At 38.0% G+C, this 25,351-nt stretch overlaps 1 long non-coding RNA gene across 1 annotated transcript; it reads left to right on the forward strand.

Moving 5' to 3' along the window:
* The first annotated feature begins 1,724 nt into the window (after positions 1–1,724).
* On the forward strand, positions 1,725–20,981 carry LOC120401841. Its single transcript, XR_005596771.1, has 4 exons — positions 1,725–1,860; positions 17,574–17,667; positions 19,377–19,442; positions 20,910–20,981. It is a non-coding gene; the product is annotated as an uncharacterized LOC120401841 (long non-coding RNA).
* The last annotated feature ends 4,370 nt before the right edge of the window (positions 20,982–25,351 follow it).

The raw sequence follows: 25,351 nt of genomic DNA on the forward strand, positions 1-25,351 counted from the left end.
ATATGCATAACTAATTGGGCTGACAAATAAATAAATGAGTACAGCAGTGATGCAACTCTTTATATTAGCCACAATTAAGAGCATGAAAATATGAGTGAAACTTGAAAGTATGTTTCATGTTTGCTTGCCATTGTTGTCTTAGGAAGCTACAAAGGAAATATTGGTATCCCCAGAGACAGTGGAACCAGGGGTGGGACTAGTGCCCCCTCAGTGGAAATATTGGGGGTGGGATGGGTCAGATTGATGTTTTACATGCAGGGAAGGAGACTAATCTGGCACCTGGAGGAGGGTCACCATGGCACATGAGATGGGGTTGGCTGCTGGGGAGCAGGTAGGACCACCAGAGGTCATAATAGAGACACCAGTCCCAGGGGAAGGATAGGAGCATGAGCACCAGCTGCCGAGGGGCAGCACTGAGGACAAGGTGTCCAGGAACTGCCATAGGAATGACCGTAGGAACTACCAGGACACCTCTTCCCAGCCAGGAGCTGGCTGGCCCATCCCCACAAGTCCCAGTAGATTCTCTCATTCCACCTCCCATTCAGAGGGAGGGTCCCTACCCTCTCACCCCCTCAAGGTAGCCCACTCAGGAAATCTTTATAATATACTAATACAGTGAACTTGGGAGGATATTTTTAAAGAAATAACATAAGAGGGATTAACAGGGGTCTAGAGAGCATAAGTAATGTAGAGGAAGTTTGTTTTTTTGCCATGTGACTAACTACATTCTGCTGCTCTAGTTAGGCTCCTGTGCCTGTGAACAGCTCCATTAGCTTTAAGAGGGTTCTGCACCAGCATAGGGGTCAGCATACATGTAGAATCATGCAGGATAGGACATATACAGGTACACAGTAAGCATGGATCATAGTAAGCATCAAATGGAAGGTTCTCTAAACCCATAATTATACCACTAATCAATGTTGCATAAACTTCCCATGCAACTCCACACACATTATTCTCAAATAGCAATTTTTCAATACAGATATTTTCTCCTCTGCAATCTATATTTGATCAATTCATAACTGATGGTATTTTAAAATAAATAGAGCCTTTTAGAAGAAAATATTGAGTAAAATCAAAATTAAACTAAAAATATCCACAGTAACACATGAAGGAGAGAGAAAGAAATGTGAACATTTCTGTAAAGAAATGTGAACTTTGTTCAGAATCTTACTTCTCCCCAGGCCAAATTTGGGATTTGGAGTGTAACAAAGCCCAAAAGGAGAGATACAAACAATTATTCACGCAGGACAATTAAAATGATAACCTCAATTTCATGGCTTTTTATTAAAATAATTTTCAACATGAAAAATTAGGGGACATCATATTTGTGTGGAATGTACATAACCTTGGAACAACAATGAGTGTCATTCTTCAAAATTAAGTTCAATTGGGTCTAAATTTTCAAATTTGCATGCCTTGAAGTTCAGTTCTTAACTCTATATTTTGAAACCCAATAAAAGTGGTCTGATTTTCAGAGGTGTTAAGCACCCACACGACCCATTTTGCCTGATCACAGAGCGCTACACCTGTGACTTCCTGAAATTAGCCACAGTTGAGCTGGCTGTAGCCTAATAGCAACCAATTATTTGAAAGTTGATGAATTCAGGTTCATTCTTTTTTTTTTTTTTGGCTGAGTTAAACTACAATGAATGAGCAGCTGTTGACATTTCCTTTTCAGGTAAGAATCTTTGTGACAGTTTTTTTTTTCTTCCATCTGTATTGTAGAAATAACTCCATTAACAAGGGAAGTCCTTAATAAGGGAAATAAAAAGAAAGTCTGTTTCCTCTCTGCTCTGGAGAAGAGTTGAAAAGATGCTTTCATTTATACCCACATATCACAAGGAAAAGAAATTTCAGGTAAGGGAAGGAACCAAACAATAAGATCTTGGAGAGGACAGGGAATGATGGTTTGTTTGTTTGTTTTTCCCCTTTCTCCCACTTCTTTAAAACAGCTCTGTTCTCAAGGACTCCTTAACAAAAAACAAAAGGGTATGGGTAAGAAATCCTAATAGCCATTAATAGACTCTCCTTCATTAATTTATCTAATACTTTTCTTGAAGCTAGTTATACTCTTGGCGTTCACAACATGCCCCACCAACAAGTTAAACCTGCTGCCTATTAATTTCAAAACAAACATAAAGAAGGATTTCTTCACAGTAACCTGTCTAAGAGTGAGCCCCTCGGATCTTGTGTTATGTGAAGGGGTAAATAACACTTTCCTATTCACTTTCTCCACACTATTCATGACTTTATAGACTTCTATAATATCCAGTCCCTTAGTCATCTCTTTTCCTACTCTTTTTAATCTGACCTTGTATGGAAGCTGTTCTATGCCTCTAATCATCTGTTAGCATAACGGTTTTCAACCTGGAAGTTGTGACCACATCCCAGTTATGACCACCCTCTTTCTTTTTTGTGTAGATGGAAAGATATCCTGAAGATTATTGTTGTTGTTTTGTTTTGTTTTTTGTCTTGGTAACATGGGGGTTCTGGTATGGAAAAGTTTGAGGACCATTGTGTTAGCATATGTTGTCTTGCTTTCATTTATTTAGGGAGGCAGTGTTACCTAGCAAATAGAGTGCTGGACTGGGATTCAGGAGACATAGGCTCTCTTCCTGGCTGTGCCACTGGCTTGCTTGGTGACCTTGGGGAAGTCACCTTACCTCCCTCTTTCTCAGCCTCATCATTTCTAATATGCAGATAATGATAGGTTCCTAAATACCTTTTTGAAGATCTGAATCAAAGTGCTTAACAAAGGAGATCACTAACTCCCTTTGATCTGAGCCTTTGAGATCTACTAATGAAAAATGCTATGAAAGAGCCAGGTATTACTTATTATTTCCTGTTGGGAAATTTAGAATCTTTTGCTATATTCCAAGCTTCCTACTCCCTCATAAATCAGTGAATGCAGTATCTAATTATAAGGAATATCTTGCAATCAGGGGTTACATTCACATTGCATTCTTGCACAAAATAAAGAAGGGATGCTGAGGAGTGAAATTTTAGCTTTAAACAGCTCATGTTATTTAGTGTATTTGCAAACACTTAAGCACATGCTTAACTTCATTCACTGGGAGTAGTCCCATTCAAAGGGCTACTCACAGGTTGTATTGTCTTTGCAGGATTGTGGCCTTCAAGTGCAAGATGTTACTGCATATGTATAAGTGTTTTTATTCACCTCCAGATAGAATTGCATATTTCTCCAAATTCAAAATAAGCCGTTTGTACTGTATATTTATTTATGTATATAGTGTATTTCATTTCTGTTCTCTTCACTTATTATGACTGAAGCAAGAGAAATATCTCTCTGTTTGTTTCTTAAGGGTTCATCTGCTCATGTTCCTTATTCTTCACCTCAAATCATAATTTCCCGTTGTGATCTGATTATTTCTATAACAACCAATTGTGATATCAAAAAATGGAGCATTTTGACTTCAAGTGAGGAATAAGCATCAGGATGTGATTAATTCTTAATGTGCATGGCTATCTGAAAATTGACTATAAAATAGTGTTGTTGCGTTCAGTGGTTATTTTTCTCAATAATTTCCCAATCACAAGTAGTTTACAAATAGAGATGGCTTTTCTATCTGCCAGACCTGAAAACTCAGGCTGGGATCTGGAAGTTCAGTTGTCTTCTATCAGACCCATGTATTACTAGTAATAAAGATTCTGTAGGTCAAATATTGCCTTCAGATACAGTTCTGCAACTCTATTACTTTCAGTGGGGTTGCATAAGTGTAACTGAGAGCAAAACAGAGAAAATAATGGGATTGTAAAGTAGCTTTGCAATTGAGGTTATGTCTACACTGCGCCAAAAAAAAAAAAAAAAGACCTGCAGCAGTGAATCTCAGAACCCAGGTCAATTTGGCTACTTGGCAAAAAAATCTGAGGCAGAGAATGGGGCTTAGGCATACACCCAAGTTCTGAGACCCACCCACCCCCCGATTTGATAAGCCATGCTTCAGCCTGAGGCTGAATGTCTACACTTCTGGGTTTTTTAGCCCTGTACAGTAAGCCCAAGTCAGCTGACCTGTGCTCTGACACTCACTGCTGCAGGTCTTTTTTTTGCAGTGTAGACATACCCTGAAACTCTTAGTTATGCAACTGTACTGATGATTAGGGCGACCAAACAGCAAATGTGAAAAATCGGGATGGGGGTAATAGGAGTCTATATAAGAAAAAGACCCAAACATCAGGATTGTCCCTATAAAATCGGGACATCTGGTCACCCTACTGATGTACAAGACACAAAAGTATCCAGTTCACTCTGCCAGAATTGTATTTGTTCTACCTGACTGACATTCTTTTCGATTTATTACCCCTTATTTTTGACAGATATGAGTCTGACTATACTCAGGTAACAGGCCTGAATAAGAAGGTGCTATCTTTTATGTAGCCTAGTTTCAAAGTAAAACTGCACTTTAAAAACAAGCCACATGTAGGTGCTATGTTGGGAGGGATAGCTCAGTGGTTTGTGCATTGGTCTGCTAAACTCAGAGTTTTGGTCCCCCTCAAGGCTTGAACTCACTTAGGGATCTGTGGCAAAAATCAGTACTTGGCCCTGCTAGTGAAGGCAGGAGACTGGACTCAATGTATGTTTAGTATTTTAAAAAGCAGCCTTTTTGCTCTTTTCTATTGTCTCCTTCTTCAAGAATATTTTCAGGTAAATGATTCTCATTTGTCATATCTGTTTTCTCTGTGCTGCAAGAATGTTTTGTATGGAGTAGGTGGAAGCTTATGTTCTTTTATTATGAACCTGGATGCTACTCTGATCCCTTGGCACTGTACCATTCTGTGAAATGCAGTGCAGTGTCTTTTTTTCACGCTTTTGACGTGTTTGCTTTTTGGCTAAACAATGTTGTTTTTATGACTGGTGCAATTGCATAGCAGTAATCGTATGATATTGACTTTATTTGGCTTGCCTGCAGCATCCACTGAATTTGTAAACATTTTTCTGATAATAAGGGAATTCTAAAAGTGCAAGACAGAAGGATAGGATTAATGCCTGGTGGACTATCCTGAGCAGCTATATAGAGGAGGAGATTGACCTCCAGAATGCAGACTTCGTACTTCATTCATGACTGCAAGAAATCATGATTGTTAGGTTGGGGCTTTTTGCCTCTGTTTTGCCAAAATTAAGAAAATGTAATAGATATGTGAGTTAGTCCTTGCCACTCAAACATCCCATCAGAGAGCGATGTAATTGTTTGTTGTATATTTAAATACCTCAAAAATTGAGCCAATTCAAGGAGATAGATAAATTGGAGAGGGGTTAGAGATGCGCCATGAGAATGATTAAAACATCCCTTTTAGTGATAGACCTCAGGAGCTCAATGTATTCAGTTTAACAAAGAGAAGGCTAACTGGTGACTTCATCAGTCAATAAGTACGTACATGGGGGAAACAATACTTTTTGTGATGGGCTCTTCAGTTTAGCAGACAAAAAGTGAAGATAACTAACCATTGGATCAGTTTACCAAGGGTTGTGGGGGGTGTTTTTTGTTTTTGTTTGTTTTTTCCTTTTTCTAAAAGATATTCTCTAGTTCAGACAGGAATGAATTAATGGAATTTCTTGTTTTATACAGGAGTGCAGACTAGATAATCACAGTGGTCCCTTCTGGTCTTGAAATCTATGACTAGATAGTGTAGGATCCATTTTTTAAATTTTTTTATAATTCTGGATGAAATTTTATTAAGTAATGTTCACATTCTATATAATACATATACAGAAACACAATAATTTAAAGTAATATTTTCCACGAGAAAGGATGGTGTGGTTAAGGCACTGAACTGGGACTTAGATCAGTGTTCAATGTTTTCTGTGCCACAGACTTCTTGTGTGAACATGGGCAAGTCATTTAACTTCTCAGTTCCCAGCTGTAAAATGGGGAAACTAAATATTATAGTTAAATTATGTACTTTGTCTTACTATGTATTTCTTCAGCGCATAACACAGCGAGGCCTCATTTTTTGTTGAGACCTGTAGGTGCTACTTCACTACAAATAGTAAATAACTATGGTAAAATGATTTTTAATTTTTCTTTTGGTACTATACATACAATTCATCTAAACAACAGTGAGGTTTTAGCTTAAATCTAATAAAGCAAGGAAAACTACAGTTAGTAACATCTCAGTTTTCAGTAGTTTATATTGTGCCTGTGGATAATAGGATAGATAAGACACTCTTCTCAAACTCATGAATTAGGCATTTCCAAATACATAAATTTGTTTTTAATTTTCTTTGACATGTGAGTGTTGCAAAAGATGGTAGTTGGAAAAAATTAATCTGTTTTCCAGCAATCTCAATGGCAATATATGAGACAGTTCTCCGTACATAACCTATAAATCATTGGCATCATATGATGGAATGTGATTCCTCTTACTGAGCTATTATGATCTGTCTTGTCAATGTGTCCTCCTGGAGACCCTTAATCCATGTATTACTGACACAATGCCCTGTAACAGCTCTTTAATAGCCAGTTCTTTCTATAACGTCACTGCATTTTCATGGAGTCATAAATATATGCATCAGTGACATGACAGACTCTAATAGCACCTTTTCAGCAATTAATTAGTCTATAGTCAAAACTAGAGAATTCTCATCCTACTAGCACTGTTAGAGGCATGTAAAATTGTCCATTGGCTTTGTTCTAGTACCTTACAGAGCAAAAGATGCTTCTGTATTTGGATTGGGGTTTTTTATGGTTAAATTTGTTATGACATTCTGTCTGAGTTTCAATATTGAACTTTACAAACACAAACACGTTATTCCCTGAATCATTTGATCATGTGAATGTTAAAATAAAACTGTCTGAAACTGTGATGGGGATGGTCGTGCCTAATAGCGAGTGCTGGTTGATTGGTTGATCTCCTTATAAAAAGGGGTGCAGAGGAGAGGAAGAAAAGGTTGATTACAAAATTGCAGAATTGTTCAGATGATATAGCACCAGGACTGTGTGTGAAGGCTGATGCTCATATTGATTCATGTATTAATTCATACAATTAGTTCAAATTTGAAGGTATGTATTTGAATTAGAATAATTATAACTATCAGTTCTACAAACAGAACACACTATAAACGGTCCATCTGCTAGCTCACTTTAATATTCTTCTTTACCTCCTTCGTAGATGCACAGATATACTTCAACAACTGCATCCATGAAATATTACTAAACAGTTCACTAGAGCTAGGCAAAAATTTTCTGACAAATAATGTATTCTCTAAAAAATGCAGTATTGGACAACCCTAAAACTGCCTGCAAATTCAACATGAATGGCCTAATAGTTACACCCTCAAAACATTTTTCAGGACTTAGATGCTATTCATAAACAGGTGGAAATGCTATGACCAACCTCCTTATAACTTTAAGCCCAGGGTTTAGGGTACTCACATGGGAGACCCAGGTCCAATCCTCCCCCAGATATAGACCCTCCCCCAGATATAGAGCAGAGATTTGAACTTGGGTCTCATGTGTTGTGAGCAGCCTTGCAACTGGGCTATGGGATACTATAGGGGCTCTCTCAACCTCTGGTGTTGAAGCTGGTCCAGGTTGTATAAATAATTAATAGGGCTGTCAATTAATTGCAGTTAAATCACATGATTAACTCAAAAATTAATCACCATTAATCACATTGTTAAACAATATAATACCAATTGAAAATGTAGAAAAACATCCAAAAATATTTAATAAAATATATTCAGTTACAGCACAGAATACAAAATGTACAGTGCTCACTTTATAGTATTATTTTATTACAAATATTTGCACTGTAAAAATGATAAACAAAAGAAATAGTATTTTTCAATTCAATTCATACAAGTACCATAGTGAAATCTCTTTATCCTGAAAGTGCAATTTACAAACGTAGATTTTTGTTGTTGTTGTTGTTGTTGAACTGCACTCAAAAACAAAAATAATGCAAAACTTTAGAGTCTACAAGTCTACTTGGTCCTACTTCTTGTTCAGCCAATTGTTAAGACAAACCATTTTGTTTACATTTACGGGAGACAATGCTGCCCACTTCTTATTTACAATGTCACCAGAAAGTGAGAAAAGAAGTTTGCATGGGACTTTGTAGCCAGCATTGCAAGGTATTTACATGCCAGATATGCTAAATATTCGTGTGCTCCTTCATGCTTCAGCCACCATTCCAGAGGACATGCTTCCATGCTGAAGATGCTCATTTAAAAAAAATGCATTAATTACATTTGTGATTGAACAATTTGGGGAGAATTGTATGTCTCTGGCTCTGTTTTACCCACATTCTGCCAAATATTTCATGTTATAGTAGTCTCAGATGATGACTCAGCACATGTTCATTTTAAGAACAGATTTGACAAAACGGAAATAAGGTACCAATGTGAGATTTCTAAAGATAGCTACAGCACTCCACCCAAGGCTTAAGAATCTGAAGTGCCTTCCAAAATCTGAGAAGGATGAGGTGTGGAGCACGCTTTCAGAAGTCTTACAAGAGCAACACTCTGATGTGGAAACTATAGAACCTGAACCACCAAAAAAGAAAATTAACCTTCTGCTTGTGGCATCTGACTCAGATGATGAAAATGAACATCAACAGTGTTGGTCTGCACTGCTTTGGGTTGTTATCAAGCAGAACCCATCATCAGCATGGACACATCCTCTGGAATGATGGTTGAAACATGAAGGGACATAACTATCTTTAGCACATCTGGCATGCAAATATCTTGTGATGCTGGCTACAACAGTGCCATAGGAATGCTTGTTCTCACTTTCAGGTGACACTGTAAACAAGAGGGCAGCATTATCTCCTGAAAATGTAAACAAACTTGTTTGTCTAAGCGATTGGATAAACAAGAAGTAGGACTGAGTGGACTTGTAGGCTCTAAAGTTTTACGTTGTTTTTATTTTTAAGGCAGTTTTTTTGTTTATAATTCTAGATTTGTAAGCTAAAATTTCATGAAAAAGAGATTGCACTACAGTACTTGTATTAGGTGAATTGAAAAATACTATTGTAACAAAAATATAAAGTGAGGACTGTACACTTTGTATTCTGTGTTGTAATTGAAATCAATATATTTGAAAATGTAGAAAACATACAAAATATTTAAATTGTATTCTATTATTGTTTAACAGTGCAATTAATTGTGATTAATTTTTTAATCACTTGACAGCCCTAATAATTAATTAATCACTGGAACAGGGAGTCTAACTGGGGTCTTCACATTTAAGGTAAGTGCCTTATGTACCCTGCCATAGAGCCAGTCTCACCCTGACTATTTATTTTCATTTGTAGTGGAAATTTGTAGTCTGTCATAATGACAATGAACAGTCATTGGGCCAGGAAAGAGACTGAGAGTGCTTAATTGATTAATAAACAACACTTACCTGCCTTTTTTTGGTTTCTGAGCATTTATCTCCATTCACTAGTAACGGAGCTGAATGCACTGAAAATTCAATAGGACCTGGAAAGAAGAAAAACCTCTCGTACCACAGGCCATAGAGAAGCAGTACAGTTGTTCTCTGGCTTCTACTGCAGTAATTTCTGTGAGTGTTGAACTTCCCCTCCCACTTTGCAGGGAAAAATGGCCAGTGGACCTGCATTGTCAAGGCTCCACTAACTCTCCCCATATTCCCTTCCAAGTTTGATCTCCTAGTCTCTGACTATATTTGGAAACTCCCTCTGACTTGGGTTCCACAGTGTGTAGGTGGTGTGTTCCCCTTTCTTGTGCTCCCAGGATGCTCTGTGCTGCAACAGAACAATTGAATGATACTTTGGCTGTAATCAGGGATCTGTGACCCTGGAGGACTGGGGTGGTAGTATTTGTAATCATGTGACTTGCTTATGGCCCCATAGTGAATCAAGGTCGGGCTTGGGAAGTAGCCGGTGGTCATGGTACATGTAGGTAACAATGACATAGGGGAAGGATAGGAAAGAGGTCCTGGAGGCCAAAATTGGGCTGCTAGGTAAGAGATTGAAGTCCAGGAACTCCATGGTAGCATTCTCTGAGATGCTCCCAGTTCCACGCACAGGGCCAGTTAGACAGGCAGAACTGCAGGGTCTCAATGTGTGGATGAGACAATGGTGTACGGAGGAGGGGTTTAGATTTATTAGGAACTGGGTAAATTTTTGGGAAAGGAGGAGGAAGGATGGGGTCTACCTAAACCAAAATGGAACCAGATTGCTGGCACTTTAAAATTAAAAAGTTAATAAGCAGTTTTTAAATTAAGGGCTGACGGAAAGCCGACAGGTATGGAGGAGCACAAGGTTTGGACATCCCTTAGGGAATCTCCATTTATAGATCCTCCCCTGTGTCCTAATAAGGAGGAGAGGATGGTAGATGATCAAATACAGGTAGGATCTGATGAGAAACAGTCGAGAGAGAAAAAGACCCATTCAATTACATCATGTAATGGCAGACAGCTAAAAAGTGAAAAGGTTTTAAAAGTGCTTATATACCAATTTTAGAAATCTAAATAACAAGATGGATGAACTAGAGTGTCTCATATTAAATGGGGATATTGATATAATAGGCATCACAGAAACTTGGTGGAATGCAGATAATCAATGGGACACATTAATACCAGTTTACATAATATATATGAAGGACAGAGCAAGTCATGCTATGGGAGAGTGGCACTATAGGTGAAAGAAAATGTAGAATCAAATGAAGTAAACATCTTAAATGAACCAAACTGTACCATAGAATCTCTATGGATAGTAATTCCATGCTTGAATAACAAGAATATAGCAGTAGGTATTTATTACCAACTACCTGACCAGGATGGTGATAGTGACTGAAATGTTCAGGGAGATTAGAGAGGCTATTAAAATAAAAAACTCAGAAATAATAGGAGATTTCAACTATCTCCATATTGACTGGAGGAAGGGATAACCCTATAACCTCAGGAAGGGATGCAGAGATAAAGTTTCTTGACACCTTTAAATGACTGCTTCTTGAAGCAGCTAGTCCTGGAACCCACAAAAGGAGAGGCAATTCTTGATTTAGTCCTAAGTGGAGCACATGATCAGGTCCAAGAGGTGACTATAGCTGACCCGCTTGGTAATAGTGACCATAATATAATTAAAGTTAACATACCTGTGGTGAGGAAAACACCACAGTGGCCCAACAGTGTAGCATTTAATTTCAGAAAGGGGGAACTACACAAAAATGAGGTTAGTTAAACAGAAATTAAAAGGTACAGTACCAAAAGTAAAATCCCTGCAAGCTGCATGGAAACTCTTTAAAGACACCATAATAGAGGCTCAACTTAAATGTATATCTCAAATTAAAAAACATAGTAAGAGAACCAAAAAAGTGCTACCAGGGCTAAACAACAAAGTAAAAGAAGCATTGAGAGGCAAGAAGGCATCCTTTAAAAAGTGGAAGTTAAATCCTAATGAGGAAAATAGAAAGGACCATAAACTCTGGCAAATGAAGTGTAAAAATATAATCAGGAAGGCCAAAAAAGAATTTGAAGAACAGCTAGCCAAAGATTAAAAAAGTAATAGAATTTTTAAAAAAAATACATCAGAAGCAGGAAGCCTGCTAAACAACCAGTATGGCCACTGGATGATCAAGATATTAAAGGAGCACTCAAGGATGATGCAGAACAAAGAGCTCAAGGATGATAAGGACATGTGCAAATATTTTTAATTGTAGAATACCAGGGTTGGAAGGGACCTCAGGAGATCATCTAGTCCAACCCCCAGCTCAAAGCAAGATTAATCCCCAGATTGATTTTTTGCCCCAGCTCCCTAAATGGTGCCCTCAAGGATTGAATTCACAGGCGTGGGTTTAGCAGGCTAATGCTCAAACCACTGAGCTATTCCTCCCCTGTTTTAGGACATTGTATGGTCTTGCCAAGTTATATCATCCTGAATTGCTAATGACACATACAGCTATCATAGGGCTGGCTCTCTTTGACTTCAGAGTGAGCAGCTTCTGAATGACTCGGAATGGATTTGGCCTCATGGATGTTTACGCATTTCTATTACAAACATTTTAAAAAACTTTGGTTTATTTATGATTATTTAAATTTTTTGAAGGGAAGTGCCTCTTAACCAATCTCTTGCCTTTCTCATGGTCCTGCTGTGCCATAACTGCATAACATTGCCATAATGTCCTTCTCTAGGACAATGTCCCGAAGTAGGATCCCTCTGTCCTTTTAATATTTAGCTTTCAGCTCTTTCTATATCTTTGGTAAACAAGGTAAGGTAGGCCAGCTTTATCACCATCATGAAAACATGTCTATTCCTACCACAGCAGGCTGTGACTTATCACTGTAAGACTTTCATTGCAATGCAGGGCACTTCATGAGCAATGTAACAGACAGAAGCAGGGGGTTGGCTGATTGACAGACAAGGGGCAAGATTTTGGAAAACATGGCTGCCTATAATTTGGCCTGATTTTCAAAAGTGATGAATCTTTAGACTTCAGTGAGAAATGTGGATGCTCATGTTTTTGAAAAGCAGGTCCCTTGTTTAAGTGCCTAAATGTGGATTTAGGAGGTTATCTTCAGGCTCTACAATTTGGGAAAGCAATCTAGATGGGAAGAAGGGAATATATCTTGCAGAAGAAAATAATGTTTTGGGCTTGACATCATGGCTATGGGATAGAAAATATTAGAGAAATTGGCTGCTGAAAACTTATTTTATGAAGGGGATTGGTTGAGTGTACATGAAGAGCTGATGGGAAAAGTAACCTTAATTTAGATAAGGGGTAGGCAACCTATGGCACGCGTTCCAAAGATAGAGCTGATTTTCAGTGGCACTCACACTGCCCAGGTCCTGGCCACCGGTCCGGGGGGCTCTGCATTTTAATTTAATTTTAAATGAAGCTTCTTAAACATTTTAAAAACCTTATTTAGTTTAGATACAACAATAGTTTAGTTATATATTATAGACTTCTAGAAAGAGACCTTCTAAAAATGTTAAAATGTATTACTGGCACGCAAAACCTTAAATCAGAGTGAATAAATGAAGATTCGGCACACCACTTCTGAAAGGTTGCTGATCCCTGATTTAGATATTAAAGAAGTGGAAGGATAGAAAATTAATATAAAATACAGGTTTGGATACAATTCTATTGTATACTTGTCTTAACCTTCAAATCTTGTAGACTTTACCAGTGACAAATAATTATCTGCTAATGAATGTGTGCAGTAATTATATGATCATCAATTGCTATGCAATTATGTAATGTCTTTGTTACAGGGATATTTGTCTTGCAAGATAGTGATCCCACATTTGTCTTGGCCTCACTTGAGGTATCTCTATCTAATATAATTTCAAAAAGTTATTTTTTCATCAGTTTATCTAACATATGAACTTGATAAACCAATCTGTTCAAGGTTTCTGACGACTGTGTATGTGTGTGTGTTTTATAATGTTATGAAAGGTTCTGAGTTATGTTGATCACTCTGTTGTAGGAAATTTTAAATCATATCTGAAATCCTTTCGTTTATGCTTACTGAGTATCTCTAAGGGGATAACTCATTGATATCAAAATACATGATTGCATTCAGTGCTACACTTTTCTTTAGCATAACATATACAGAATTGGTAGCTTCACAGACAATTTGACTCCGTTGTTTGACTAATAAAATAATTTAGGAATTGTATTTACATTTGTTTTAATATTAATTTACATTATTTATGGCCTCTTGAAAATGAGGTTCATCACCTATAAAGAAACAATAGAAGTTTACCTCTCTTCCATATATAGTATAATGTTAGTCAGGAAGCCTTGTCTGGATCCAAACTGGAGTGTCACAGTGCTTAGAAAATCAGTGGAATCCACTGATTCTGAGTTAAGTTACATGGGAAGACTGAGACAGAGGTGCTTGATGGTGAGTGCCACAACAGCCACAAGCTATAGAAGGAGCTGGCTAAGCTAGCCAATGGGACATACCAATAAGAAGCATGTGTCCTATGCCCACTTATGTCTTGAAGATAGGTGCCTTAGTTGAATCTTCAGGGAGATGATCTACAGCTGGAAAACCCTCTCTTGGTCTCTGGAACCTTAGGTGCCTAAACTGGTATTTGCAAGAACAAGTTTAAGCACCTGTTTAACTTCACACAAAATGGCTTGGTTGGGTGGGGGTTGGGACTGAATCTGGGACATTCTCATGTGGGTGTCTCTCTTGTGTTGACCTCGTGCCACTTGGTATTAAATATTCAGGTACTAATTGAGCCAGAGACTGAGTGACAATCACTCTATAGTCCAGTGCAGGGATCGGCAATCTGCAGTATGTCAAGGTAAGCATGCTGGTGTGACGGGCCAGTTTGTTTACCTGCCGCATCCACAGGTACGGCCCATCGTGGCTCCCACTGGCTGCGGTTCGCCACTCCAAGCCAATAGGGACTGCGGGAAGCAGCACAGGCCGAGGGATGTTCTGGCTGCCACTTCCTGCAGCCGTATTGGCCTGGAGCGTCAAACCATGGCCAATGGGAGCCGCAATCAGGTGAACCTGCGGATGCAGCAGGTAAACAAACCTGCCAGACATTCCAGGGTGCTTACCCTTGTGGGCCGCGTCCCAAAGGTTGCCGATCCCTGGTCCAGTGGCTAGGTCACTCATCTCAGAGGTGGAAGATTGAGGGTTCAGTCCTCCTGCTCCCATGACTTTAATTATTTATCCCAAGTGAGACAGCTGTTACTTGTCAGCTCTTTGTTCTTGGGGAACCAAGGCACAACAGCCTGTCTGACTCATGACAGACCTCCCCCCAGCCCCTGCCTGAACCAAAGCCAGTCAGAAGAAAAATTTACAAAAAGCAATGAAAAGGCAGTGGAAGACCCACCTAAACCCCTTGGCCACGGGTGACAGGATTAAGGAAATTCCCCTAGTCTCATTTCCACTGAAGATGGGACAGGGAGGCGTCTCCATTAGCTACAGAATGGACAACAGAGATTCCAAGGCAAGTACCACACTGAACTCTGGGACCAGAAAAGTAGGGAAGCACTGCATGATGGGGGATCTCTGCTCCAGATGTTAATGAACCCACACCTGCACACACCCAGCTCAGTAGTTATCAGACCAATTCTAGTAATGAATCCTTTATTGGTATCCAAAATACTGAAGCTCCCTAATTGCATTGTGAGCTCCGTGGAAGGAACACCGCCCATAGCCGGGAATATTAAGCTCCTATTGTCTAGCTTGAACAAAACAACTTTGGTATACTCCCTTGAGCCATCAGTTTGCCTATAAACAAATCTAATGTTCTCCCTTGAACCATTCTCCCTACAAAAAAACACTTCCCACTCTCGAGTAAGTGTTCTGATGCCTGTATCCAACATCTCCTTCAGTTCCATTGGGACTTCATCTTCTCCTGGTATTGAAGCTTCATCTTGGTTCCCTCTAATAACTGATCATGCTGGGGGCTCTGACTGTATCCAGTACTCTGGACCCTCAGCTACAACCCCCACCTGGGACCCCTGCTCCATTCAAGCTTCACAGAGTGGTGAGAACCCGTTCTCTCTCTCTCTCTCCCCCCCTCAGTATAGCCTTCTAACATGTCCTATTCCCTAATTATGTTTTCTAAACCTAAATCTGACTTTTATAATCAAATTTAAGTTAGATTTAATATTATAACTGTCTTGTTTGTTTGTCTCCCCTTGTATGGTTATTACCTGGCAATAAATAACTTTCATGGTTAAGCTGGTTTCTTCTCTCTCTCTCTCCCCCCTTCCCTCGCCTCCCTCCCACCCCCTATGGTGTTTTTTTGGCTTCCCCATTCACCCCATTCCTCATACCTAAGCTAAAGATCCCTGCAGTGCCCAAAAATCCTGTGAGGTTTGCTCATTGACTCAGCCTGCTGAGTCCAAGGGCATATGAGGGTGACCGCTTGGAAATGCTGCTCAACCCAGACTACTGAGTCCATCTCATCTGACATGTTAATATCCAACAATGGTGCACAGCAGTTTGTTTATGTGGAGCGTAAGCATCAACCAAGTATTTTATTTCTGGCACTATTTTCTTTCCTGTCTAGTAATTTTCAGCAATTGTAGGAAAGTAATTGGCTTTGGCTCTGATCCAACGAATTACTCTGTGGGGGTAAATCCATGTGGAGTCCTTTTGAAGTCAATGGGGCTTTACCTAAACACAGAGAACTATCCCTATGGAATAATTGGAAGGACTGAGACCTGAAAGAGCTATGGCTCTGTTTCAAAATTACATTGCCCCATTCTAAGACTAGTTTTCTTAGGATAGATACTCATAGTATCTACCACTCACTGTACATAGTACTTTGCGAACACAATAATTATGCAGTCTGAATTGCATGTCAGTGGTGAATCTAGAACTCCTACTCATAAGTATTAATATCTGTTTCATTGTGAAGACCTGAATCCCAATGCAAAAGTAATTAACAGCATCAGCTGCTTTTGTAGAATAATGCTTTTCACACTTATTTCTTCACAAAAAGTCCTAGAGGTTCCCAGTCTTTCGGTAGATTTTTTTCCTTTTTTTTTTATGTCTTTCACAATTCACAGCAAATGCATTTATTAATAGTGCGTCTGATACAGAGCATTGATCTGCTTGTAGTATTTTTAGCTAATATTTGTATATTGCAACATAGAAGTGCATGGAACTATACAGAAAGAAAATAAACAGCCATTATCCTGTGGATACGGGGCGGGGGAAAATCACTGTATTATACAAAAACTACAGGACATGAACTTCTGCATCCCCGATTGACATGAGGTTAAGCGATTAAACACCTAATATTTCCTTAAATAGAACATTTACCAAATAAATAATAACTCAAAATCCATGGAGTTTCAAGAAATAATGAAGAACTACAACCTTTGAATATATATAATAAAATCAGGTTATTAAATATAAAGCTTGTTCACTTTATCAAAATTAATCAGATAGCACTCACAAAAGGAAAAATAACTGAGAAGTGTTAATGAAAGTAAATATTGATGTGTTCTAGCATTTTCTTGTGCCACATTCGGTCAGTGTATGACAGCTACAAATATAATTCCCGAAAATGTGTTGGTTTTCTGAATTAAAAATAAAATAAATAAAACAATTTTAAAAAGTCTCAGAACTTCTTATGGTTTTACTTTACCAATGTAGTCATTTGCAAAAAGACTAGCGGCACAATATAAAACATGTAAGGATACTAATTGAAAGCATCTAGAAGAACTTTTAATACCTACCTATATTTAGTTATCATGGTGTATTATCTTTTATTCACACTACATTTATCTATATTTTCCATCTCTCTGCAAAAAGTAGGAAAGGACCAAACCTGAACTTTGAAATGGGATTCATATCTAAATCCAAATTTCCTCAAAGTTTTGTGCAGGGAGGCTAGACCCAAACACTTTTTTTCATTAGTTTGTTATGCGATACCGAGCATCCTATTCCTTACAATGGTAGCTTTATCTCAATAATTTGATAACCTGCACCCCAAACAGCAGATCAGTGAGACTCAGAGGGAACATATTGCACTTCCCTCACGTATAGATATGAACTCAGCTTTTTATGCATTCCTGTTTTATTTTTAAGAGGTATTATATTTCCCATGATGGAACTAGGATATTCGATATATGTGATAATGTGTTGGACTGTTCCCTTTTTCAGCATATAGAGACTGGAGGAGGAGCTTAAAAAGGGAGCAGAGCAGCTAATCTGTTGGCAGACCAGGGGAAGCAGCTGAGGAAAGGGGTGACTGAAGGTAGGAGCTTCCCAAACAACTGTGCTCAATGGTCCCTCCCTGGGGGAAAGGAGTGCCAGATTCTGACGCACTTTGAGAGGGTCATTCCCCTCTATTTCCTCTGAACTCAGTTTATTTGCATTATTTCCCCTTGCTTTTATGCATGAAATACCCTGGAAGGGGAGAGACTTTAAAGTGACCTGGCTGGGGTTGGAGGGCGGGGGAGCAATTCACAGGAAAAGGCAGGCCACTACAGAGGCAGAGTCATCAGCAGCAACAGGTACGTGATGGGAAGACAGCCTCTATGACATGTCCAGCACCGAGGAGTTGCTAGCAGTGAGTCATCCTTTTCCTAAGTCTCCTTAATGGATTTCAAGGCCAAAAGACACCGCTATCATTATTCAGTCTGTTCTTCAGTGTAACACAGGTCATAGATCTCACTCAAGTTATTCTTGCAGTTTTCTTCCCCTAACAATGAACTGGAGTGTTATGAAGTTAGGGGCGATTTGAAGGACAGAGAGAAACACTGACACCAATTGCATGTATCATGGATATTAGCACTGGGACAAAACAAAGGCAGACAGCACTTGGTTGTCTCTAAAATAACCATATTTAGGGGTTCTCAAACATTTTCATCATGTGTATTGTTTTGTGGACTACTGCTATCCCATCCATTCTTTTGTGGTCCTCCTTCTCTCTGACACACAATTATTTAAATGTATTTCGTAGTTTTCATTTAAATGTAATTTCAGGAAAGAATTTTAGGATTTTTTTCCCCAATCAATCTTTAATGAAACAGCAGCAACTAGAAACCAGGAGAGTCAAACAGCCAGCTCATCATAAACCACCAGCAAATGCTTGATGGGCTATATTTTGTGTGTGCTCACTAGGGCTGGTAAAACAAAATGAACTTGAAAACTGATTTTCTTTTTTCCTTTTTCAGATGAAAACTAAAACTGTCACTTTGGAAATGTTGACACTAGGGCTGTTAATTAATCACCATTAATGCAAGTAATTAACAAAAACCAAATTAATTAGAATAAAAAAGTCACACTTAATCACAGTTTTAATCACACTGTTAAGCAATAATAGAATAGCAATTTATATTTATTAAAAATATTTTTGGATGTTTTCCTGCATTTTCAAATATATTGCTATCAATTACAAAACAGAATACAAAGTGTACAGTGATCACTTTATATTATTATATTTGATTATAAATATTTGCACTGTAAAAAAGATAATTAAAAGAAATAGTATTTAGTTCACCTCATACAAGTACTATAGTGCAATCTCTATCATAAAAGTGCAATTTACAAATGTAGATTATGTTTGTTTACATAACTGCTTTAGTTCTGAGTCCAATGTAAAACTCAGTCCTACTACTTGTTCAGCCAATCGCTAACACAAACAGGTTTGTTTACATTTATGGGAGATGCTGCTGCCCACTTTTTATTTACAGCGTCACCTGAAAGGGAGAACAGGTGTTCACATGGCACGGTTGTATTTATTTACCAGCTAAACTAAACATTTGTATATCCCTTTATGCTTCTGACCCACACTAGTACCCACCATCATCTCACTAATTATGGGCTCTGAAAGGGACAGTGTTTGAAAATATAGCCCAATATAGTTTTACAAACTACAGTGCATGTACCAAAAAGATTATCTTTTCATGCTAGTCCTGTGCTCAGTTTCATTAAAAAGTCTCTTTCTTCTCTTTCTCATAGATCATATATTATACAATAAGGATTCAATCTTGCCAGTGTGTGCCAGTCCAGTAGCTGTTTTTATCGGTGTGTCAATGATTTTTGAGTATTGAAGAGCCTTTAATCTTCCATAGGGGGGAAATGAATAACTGAGAAGTCTCTGAGGTTGAAAATGACTAAGGATAAGAAAGTTGTAGTCGGGAGTTCATTCCAAATTCACATTTCTTCTTCTCATGGGGGCATTATTAAAAAAGCTTGGGTATTTATTTACTCTGTTAGGACTGGGGTTTGGGATTCATCTCAAACAAAGGCCCTCTACAAAACACTAACATTCAGAGTACAATAGAAATGTAAAGGAAAATCTCACTTTAAGTATTGAAACCACAAATTTATGGGAATCAGCCTAAATTCTTGGGCTTTTATTTTACTATTGCTCTATTCATTAATCAAAACTACATAACCCTAAATAATTTTCTACTTAAGTATCTCATTCAGGTCCCAATTTAGGAAATCACTTAATAACATGCTAATGAAAATGTTTTCCTGAAAGCAGTCTGGGTGCCATTGTCTTATATGAATATTCAACGTAACTATCATTCTAGAAGTTGGAAGCTGCATGTCCTTATGGTTAGACATCATAGGTGGGCTTTTAAAAAAAAAACATAGGTGTGGAAAATCAGTATTTTAGGCACATGAATTTCTTCCTTGCATTTGAAAATCCCAACATATTTGTGTTTTCAGAGATTATTCACCCCGTATAATTGGAGCAGAATGAAAATTTGTGGCCCCTAAACGCATACTTAATGCAATATGCTGAAGTTTAAAATTCCATGAGAATGGAAAACTCCATCTGGCCAGCAAGTTTTTAATAAAGTTCTCCAATGTTTCTGAGTCTAGGGAGCGCTTAATTAATGTCAATGGAGAAATCTCTAAGAAAAAAAAACAACACTTATATGTTCAAATCTCTAGTGACGGTTCACCACAGCTTCAGATTAGAGATCCTTAATGAGTGTTAGTGAAGAATATTGGCCCGAGACTAGTTTGAATCTTAAACTCATTTGTTATTTCAACTTATATTTTCTCCTACTGATGTTACATTATAAATTAATAGTTCCCCCCAACAAACGATCACAAAGGAAACAGTGTGAGCCAGCTTTCTGTGGTTTGCTATTAAAATACTGTGCTCTTAAGACATAATAATTAATTGTGCTGACTAATATGATTTACAAGCATGTCAAATGTCTTGATACATAACCAGTTGTTATATAATATTAAAAATAATATCTTTTGAGCAAGAGTCTGTCACCATTACTAATTTTTGAGTACGATCTTACTCTGAAAAAACACTGTTGAAAGAAGTGTGAGCTAAGATAATGAATGTGAATAAGGGTGGCAAAATCTGTCCCTTTAAAATGTGTTAAATATGTATATATTTGTAAGTATTTGAAAAATTACCTAGATTATTCTCTAAACTAGAATTTACTTACATTGTCATAACCAGAATAACTACATTTTGGGTGGGGAAAAATTAGTATGTTTTGTATTTAAATCTAGAGATGGATGCAAGCTGCGCAATTGAGTTCCAGACCTGAATTTCAAACACCCCAAACCTCAGGATGTTTGAGGAACTGGATTGGGATTTAGATCCATGTTCAATTTCCATCTCTGCCACAGGTTTCTTGTGTGAATTTAGCTGAGTCACATAACTTTTTTTATTCCTTGATTTACTAGCTGGAAAATAGAGATAATGATATTTCTGTACCTCATAGCTTATTGTAAAGATGAATTAAGTGTAATCTCTCAAAGGCAATTGCGTTTTACAGTACCTAGCAAACTGAGGCCCTAATCCTGTTTCTGTGGCCATTCAGCATGAATATAATATGCATGAATAATAATTTGCTGAGGTACTGCGCTGATCAGAGCCATAAAAGTAGATGGGAAAGTTTGGACCAATCACTTAAAGTATATTTTTTAAGTGTTTTAAAAAGAAATTTTAAAAAATGACACTTTCCAGGCTAAATTTTCAGCCCAATGCAATGGGGACATAACACAAATGATATCTATTCCCTGTAATAAATTAGGAGAATTGTTTTTGTAGCTGCTCTGACTCTAAACTGAACATGGGTCCCCTTTGTTTTCTAGAATGAAATGCTGATGAGATGAATTGTTAATGGGTATGCAGACCACAAAGAAAATATCTGTTCCATGAAAAATAAGCTTTTGAAAAATGAAAGTGCATTGGAATGGGTGAAATTTAAGGGTGGTTTATATCCTAGGATTATAAGGGGAAAATAAAAATCTTAAATAACATACTATGAGAGAAGTTGTTATTGTGGGATCTCTAAATTCACTTTTGAGCAGTAACTACCTCTGTTTGTTCAAAGTTTAGTATTGTAGGACCCCCGTCTGGCTGGAGCCCCTAAATTCAACCTTAATATAAAGATATCTTTTTGGCTAGCCAAAACTAAATAGTACTAGAAAGCACATTCAAGAGCCTTAACTTTTGATTTCCAGTTCACATATGTTTCAAAACTGCATCTTAACAGCTCATATGACCAGAATTTCCAGTAGTCTAAGGTTTCCTGTTACTTGCCTTTTACTCAATTTTGGACTGAAGCCATAGTCGATGAACAAAATACTGTACTCTGTCATTCATGGTTCAGTTTTAGAGTATTGTATTATAGATACCTTTTTGCACTGGCAGAAATCCTAGATCTTTCTTTGCCTTCTTTCTCCATCTTCTTTCATTAATTAAGGTTTTTCTTTTCATTCCTGGCTTATTCTCAGCGCCTCCTTTTTTTTCTTTTCTTACTGTTTTTTTTCTTCCTTTATTTGAAAACATAGTGCAAATAAAAATATTTTTTCCTTTAATTTGTGTGTTTTTAAAAACACACAAGTATTTTCAGAGTGGCCTTTACAGGATAAGCTTCATAATAATTGTCTTCGGAAAAGAAAGTTAGAAATAGGTCAATTGCATCAAGATATGGTTTTTGCCTATCTGACTTGTATATCAAAAATGCTCAATATAAAAAAGGTATTTTTATAATGTGCAGGGTGGCAAGTTAAGGCCCTGATTCTGCTACATATTTCTGTTTAGTATAATAAATAAGAATCAGCAGTCATAACATAGTTAGCACTTAGCACTTCTGTTGATGATGTTAGGAGATACAATAGCATCCCTCTCATGAACTCTTAGGTGTAATGGCTTTTGTGGACTAATGGGAGTAAATTAAGAAATATATAAAGTAGATCTAACTTTGGAATCACATAAGTAGTAGAGCTGTTAAGTAAAAATGATACAATTTTTAGTCACTTTTCTGACTAAATACGCTAATTTCTTGGCTGCCATGAAGGCAGTAGCAGATCTGATTTTGCAATGTGAGGGCATGGGAAAAGTACGCAAATAAGTAACATTTTTCAAAAGAGAGTTGGGCAAATTAAATGCATCTTTATGAAATTGTAGATTGCATGATATCTAATGCATTACATAAACCATTTTTTGAGATCCTGGGTATTTTAAAGAGGATACAGTTATTCCCTATCTGTCTGTAGAGTATGTCCACATTTCAATCAGGAGTGTGACTGCTGCAGCTCATGTTGATGTACTCAAGCTAAGTTTGATCTAACTAGCTCAAACAACAATAGCAGTGAAGCCGTGTCAGCTTGGGCTGGCCACTTGAGTACAAACCCAACTCCCAGGCAAGCTGATGCAGTCTATGCTACTGTGGCTTCATCTGACTTTTTTTTTTTTTTGGAGGGCGAGGTAACTAGTTTAATGCTCACTTGGGTATGTTTCACATGCTGCCATCACATCTCCTAATTGTTGTGCATACATCTCCTTAGTGTCCTGGGTCACCCTCCATGATAGACATCAAAGTTAACGCAATAAGGCAATGGGACTAATCATATCTGATTTGTTCTAAGTCAGAAAAGAAATTGGCTGGGGTAAGCACTAGTTCCAGGGGCACTTAAATAAAGTCTTTCTAGAACTTTCCTGACACTATAACTGCATCTACACTAGGGCTTTTTGCTGGCATGAAAAATGTTATTGTAAATAATTCGCCCCCTCCCAAGTGATTTTATTATACTGGCAAAAGTTTTAGTGTAAACCTGGCCTGAATTTCTGAAATTTCCATGGGTTTCCCTTTCTCAGGTCACCTGGGATTTGAAGAAAGAGGCTCAAGTCCTTCTTGCAGACTTCATCCCAATGCATCCTGCCTGTAAAATACATTTTAAAATGTTGAAGTTCAACTTCTCCTGCAAAAACAGTCTTCTGTGTTAATACCCTGTTGAGATGAATCAAGAGAGTTCACATGGCATCCTTTGAACTCAGTTCATATTGACAAGATCTTTTCCATAACCATGGGTTAGATACTTTTTGTTCTAGACAAATAATTAATATTTTTAAAAGCTTCAATTCTGCAGATGTTGCTGAACCTTATGAAAAAGGAACCACCCCAGATTTGCCACTTCAGGTGCTGTTTATAAATGTAAATTATTTTTCGGCAGTAAAAACAATTTCTCTTTTGTTCTCTGTTACAAATGTGGGGTAAAGAACTTGTTGGATCCCTCTCTATCTAAGAATGTTGGTTTAGGTTTTTGCAGTCAATCTTTGTATTTAGGCTTTTGCCTGAGTATTATGGTGCAGCTGGGATTGGGGAATTCTATCAATAGACAAGGTGTCTGTAGGGTTGCTTAATTTCTTTGCCCATTACCATGTATGTGCTTGCATTGTTTATTGATGTGCATGCATTGTGCTCAAATGTTACAACGATTACTGCCAAAAATTAACTATTTTTTTCATAAATTTCTAATACCTACTGTAAGCATTACTCAATGACTAAAATTTCCAAAGTGTAAAAACTGAAACATAGGTATAGGGATAAAACTTGCAAGTGTCTCAGGAACTTAGAAGTCTGTCTCATTGAAAGTCAATGGGTCTTAGGAGCCTAAGTCACAAAAGACCAGATCCAGTCAGACTGAGGTGCCTAAGTCCCAATTTTAGGCACAACTGCAATCCACAAACCCCAAGCGTGGCTGTCACCTAACCCTGTAAGCACTAACCTCATTCAGAGCTACATTTTTGCTATCAAAGTTCCCATGGTGCCTAAAGTTCTGCCTCTGGGCATGCACACTGCTGCCTCACTCTGTCTCTGAATGCCTGTCTCACACCTAAGCCCCAGCAAAATCCACAAATTGGGGAATAATAGGCATTTCTCTGCCTATCTGGGATGCAGGTGTGTTCAGAGCCCACTTACCTCACACAATATCTGGGAGTTTGGAGAAGAGGAGAAGGTGGTGGCCTCCCTTATCACTTTTAGCCCAGTGTTCAGGATAGTCCCTTAAAAGATTTGATGTGGCAGACCCTGGTTCAATTTCCCCCTTGCCTGATAAGAAGAGATTTAAACAATGATTCCACACCTCTCTGAGGGCTCTAACCACTGGACTATGGAGTGATTCTTATTAATGCAGCAGAGAAAGTATTTAATTATTATTTAATAAAAAAATGAAACAATTTAGAGATCAAGGGAGACCCACATCTATCCCATAGTCCAGGGGCTCAGAGGTGTGGGACCCTATTCAAATCCCTTCTCCTCATCAGGTAAATTGGGGTAGTGATCTGGGGTTTGTTATATCCCAAATGAATACCCAAACCACTAGCCTGAAGGTTATAAGGTTCCACCTTCTTCCCCAGCCTTTTTGGGCAGAGTTAGGCCACTGCTTCTGTTTCCAGCTGGATTGCAAGCAGAGCTACGCACCGAACTCTGTGAGAGGATTGAAGCTTGGAATATACCTGTCTGCTAAGCAACCTCCATTGGCTGGTTTAGGCTTGTATAGATTACAGTCTTAGGCATCTATCTCTCCCCATTCATTGTACAGAGAACTTAGGTGTATAACTCAGGCTTTGTGGATCCCATTGTTGTTCCAGTGATTTTTCTAGCAACATAAAGGTTAGGCATTGCAATGCTTAAGTTCTTTTGTTTATCTAGGGGGAA

The sequence above is a fragment of the Mauremys reevesii genome, linkage group 3, assembly GCF_016161935.1.
Source record: "Mauremys reevesii isolate NIE-2019 linkage group 3, ASM1616193v1, whole genome shotgun sequence".
Classification (NCBI taxonomy): domain Eukaryota; kingdom Metazoa; phylum Chordata; order Testudines; family Geoemydidae; genus Mauremys; species Mauremys reevesii.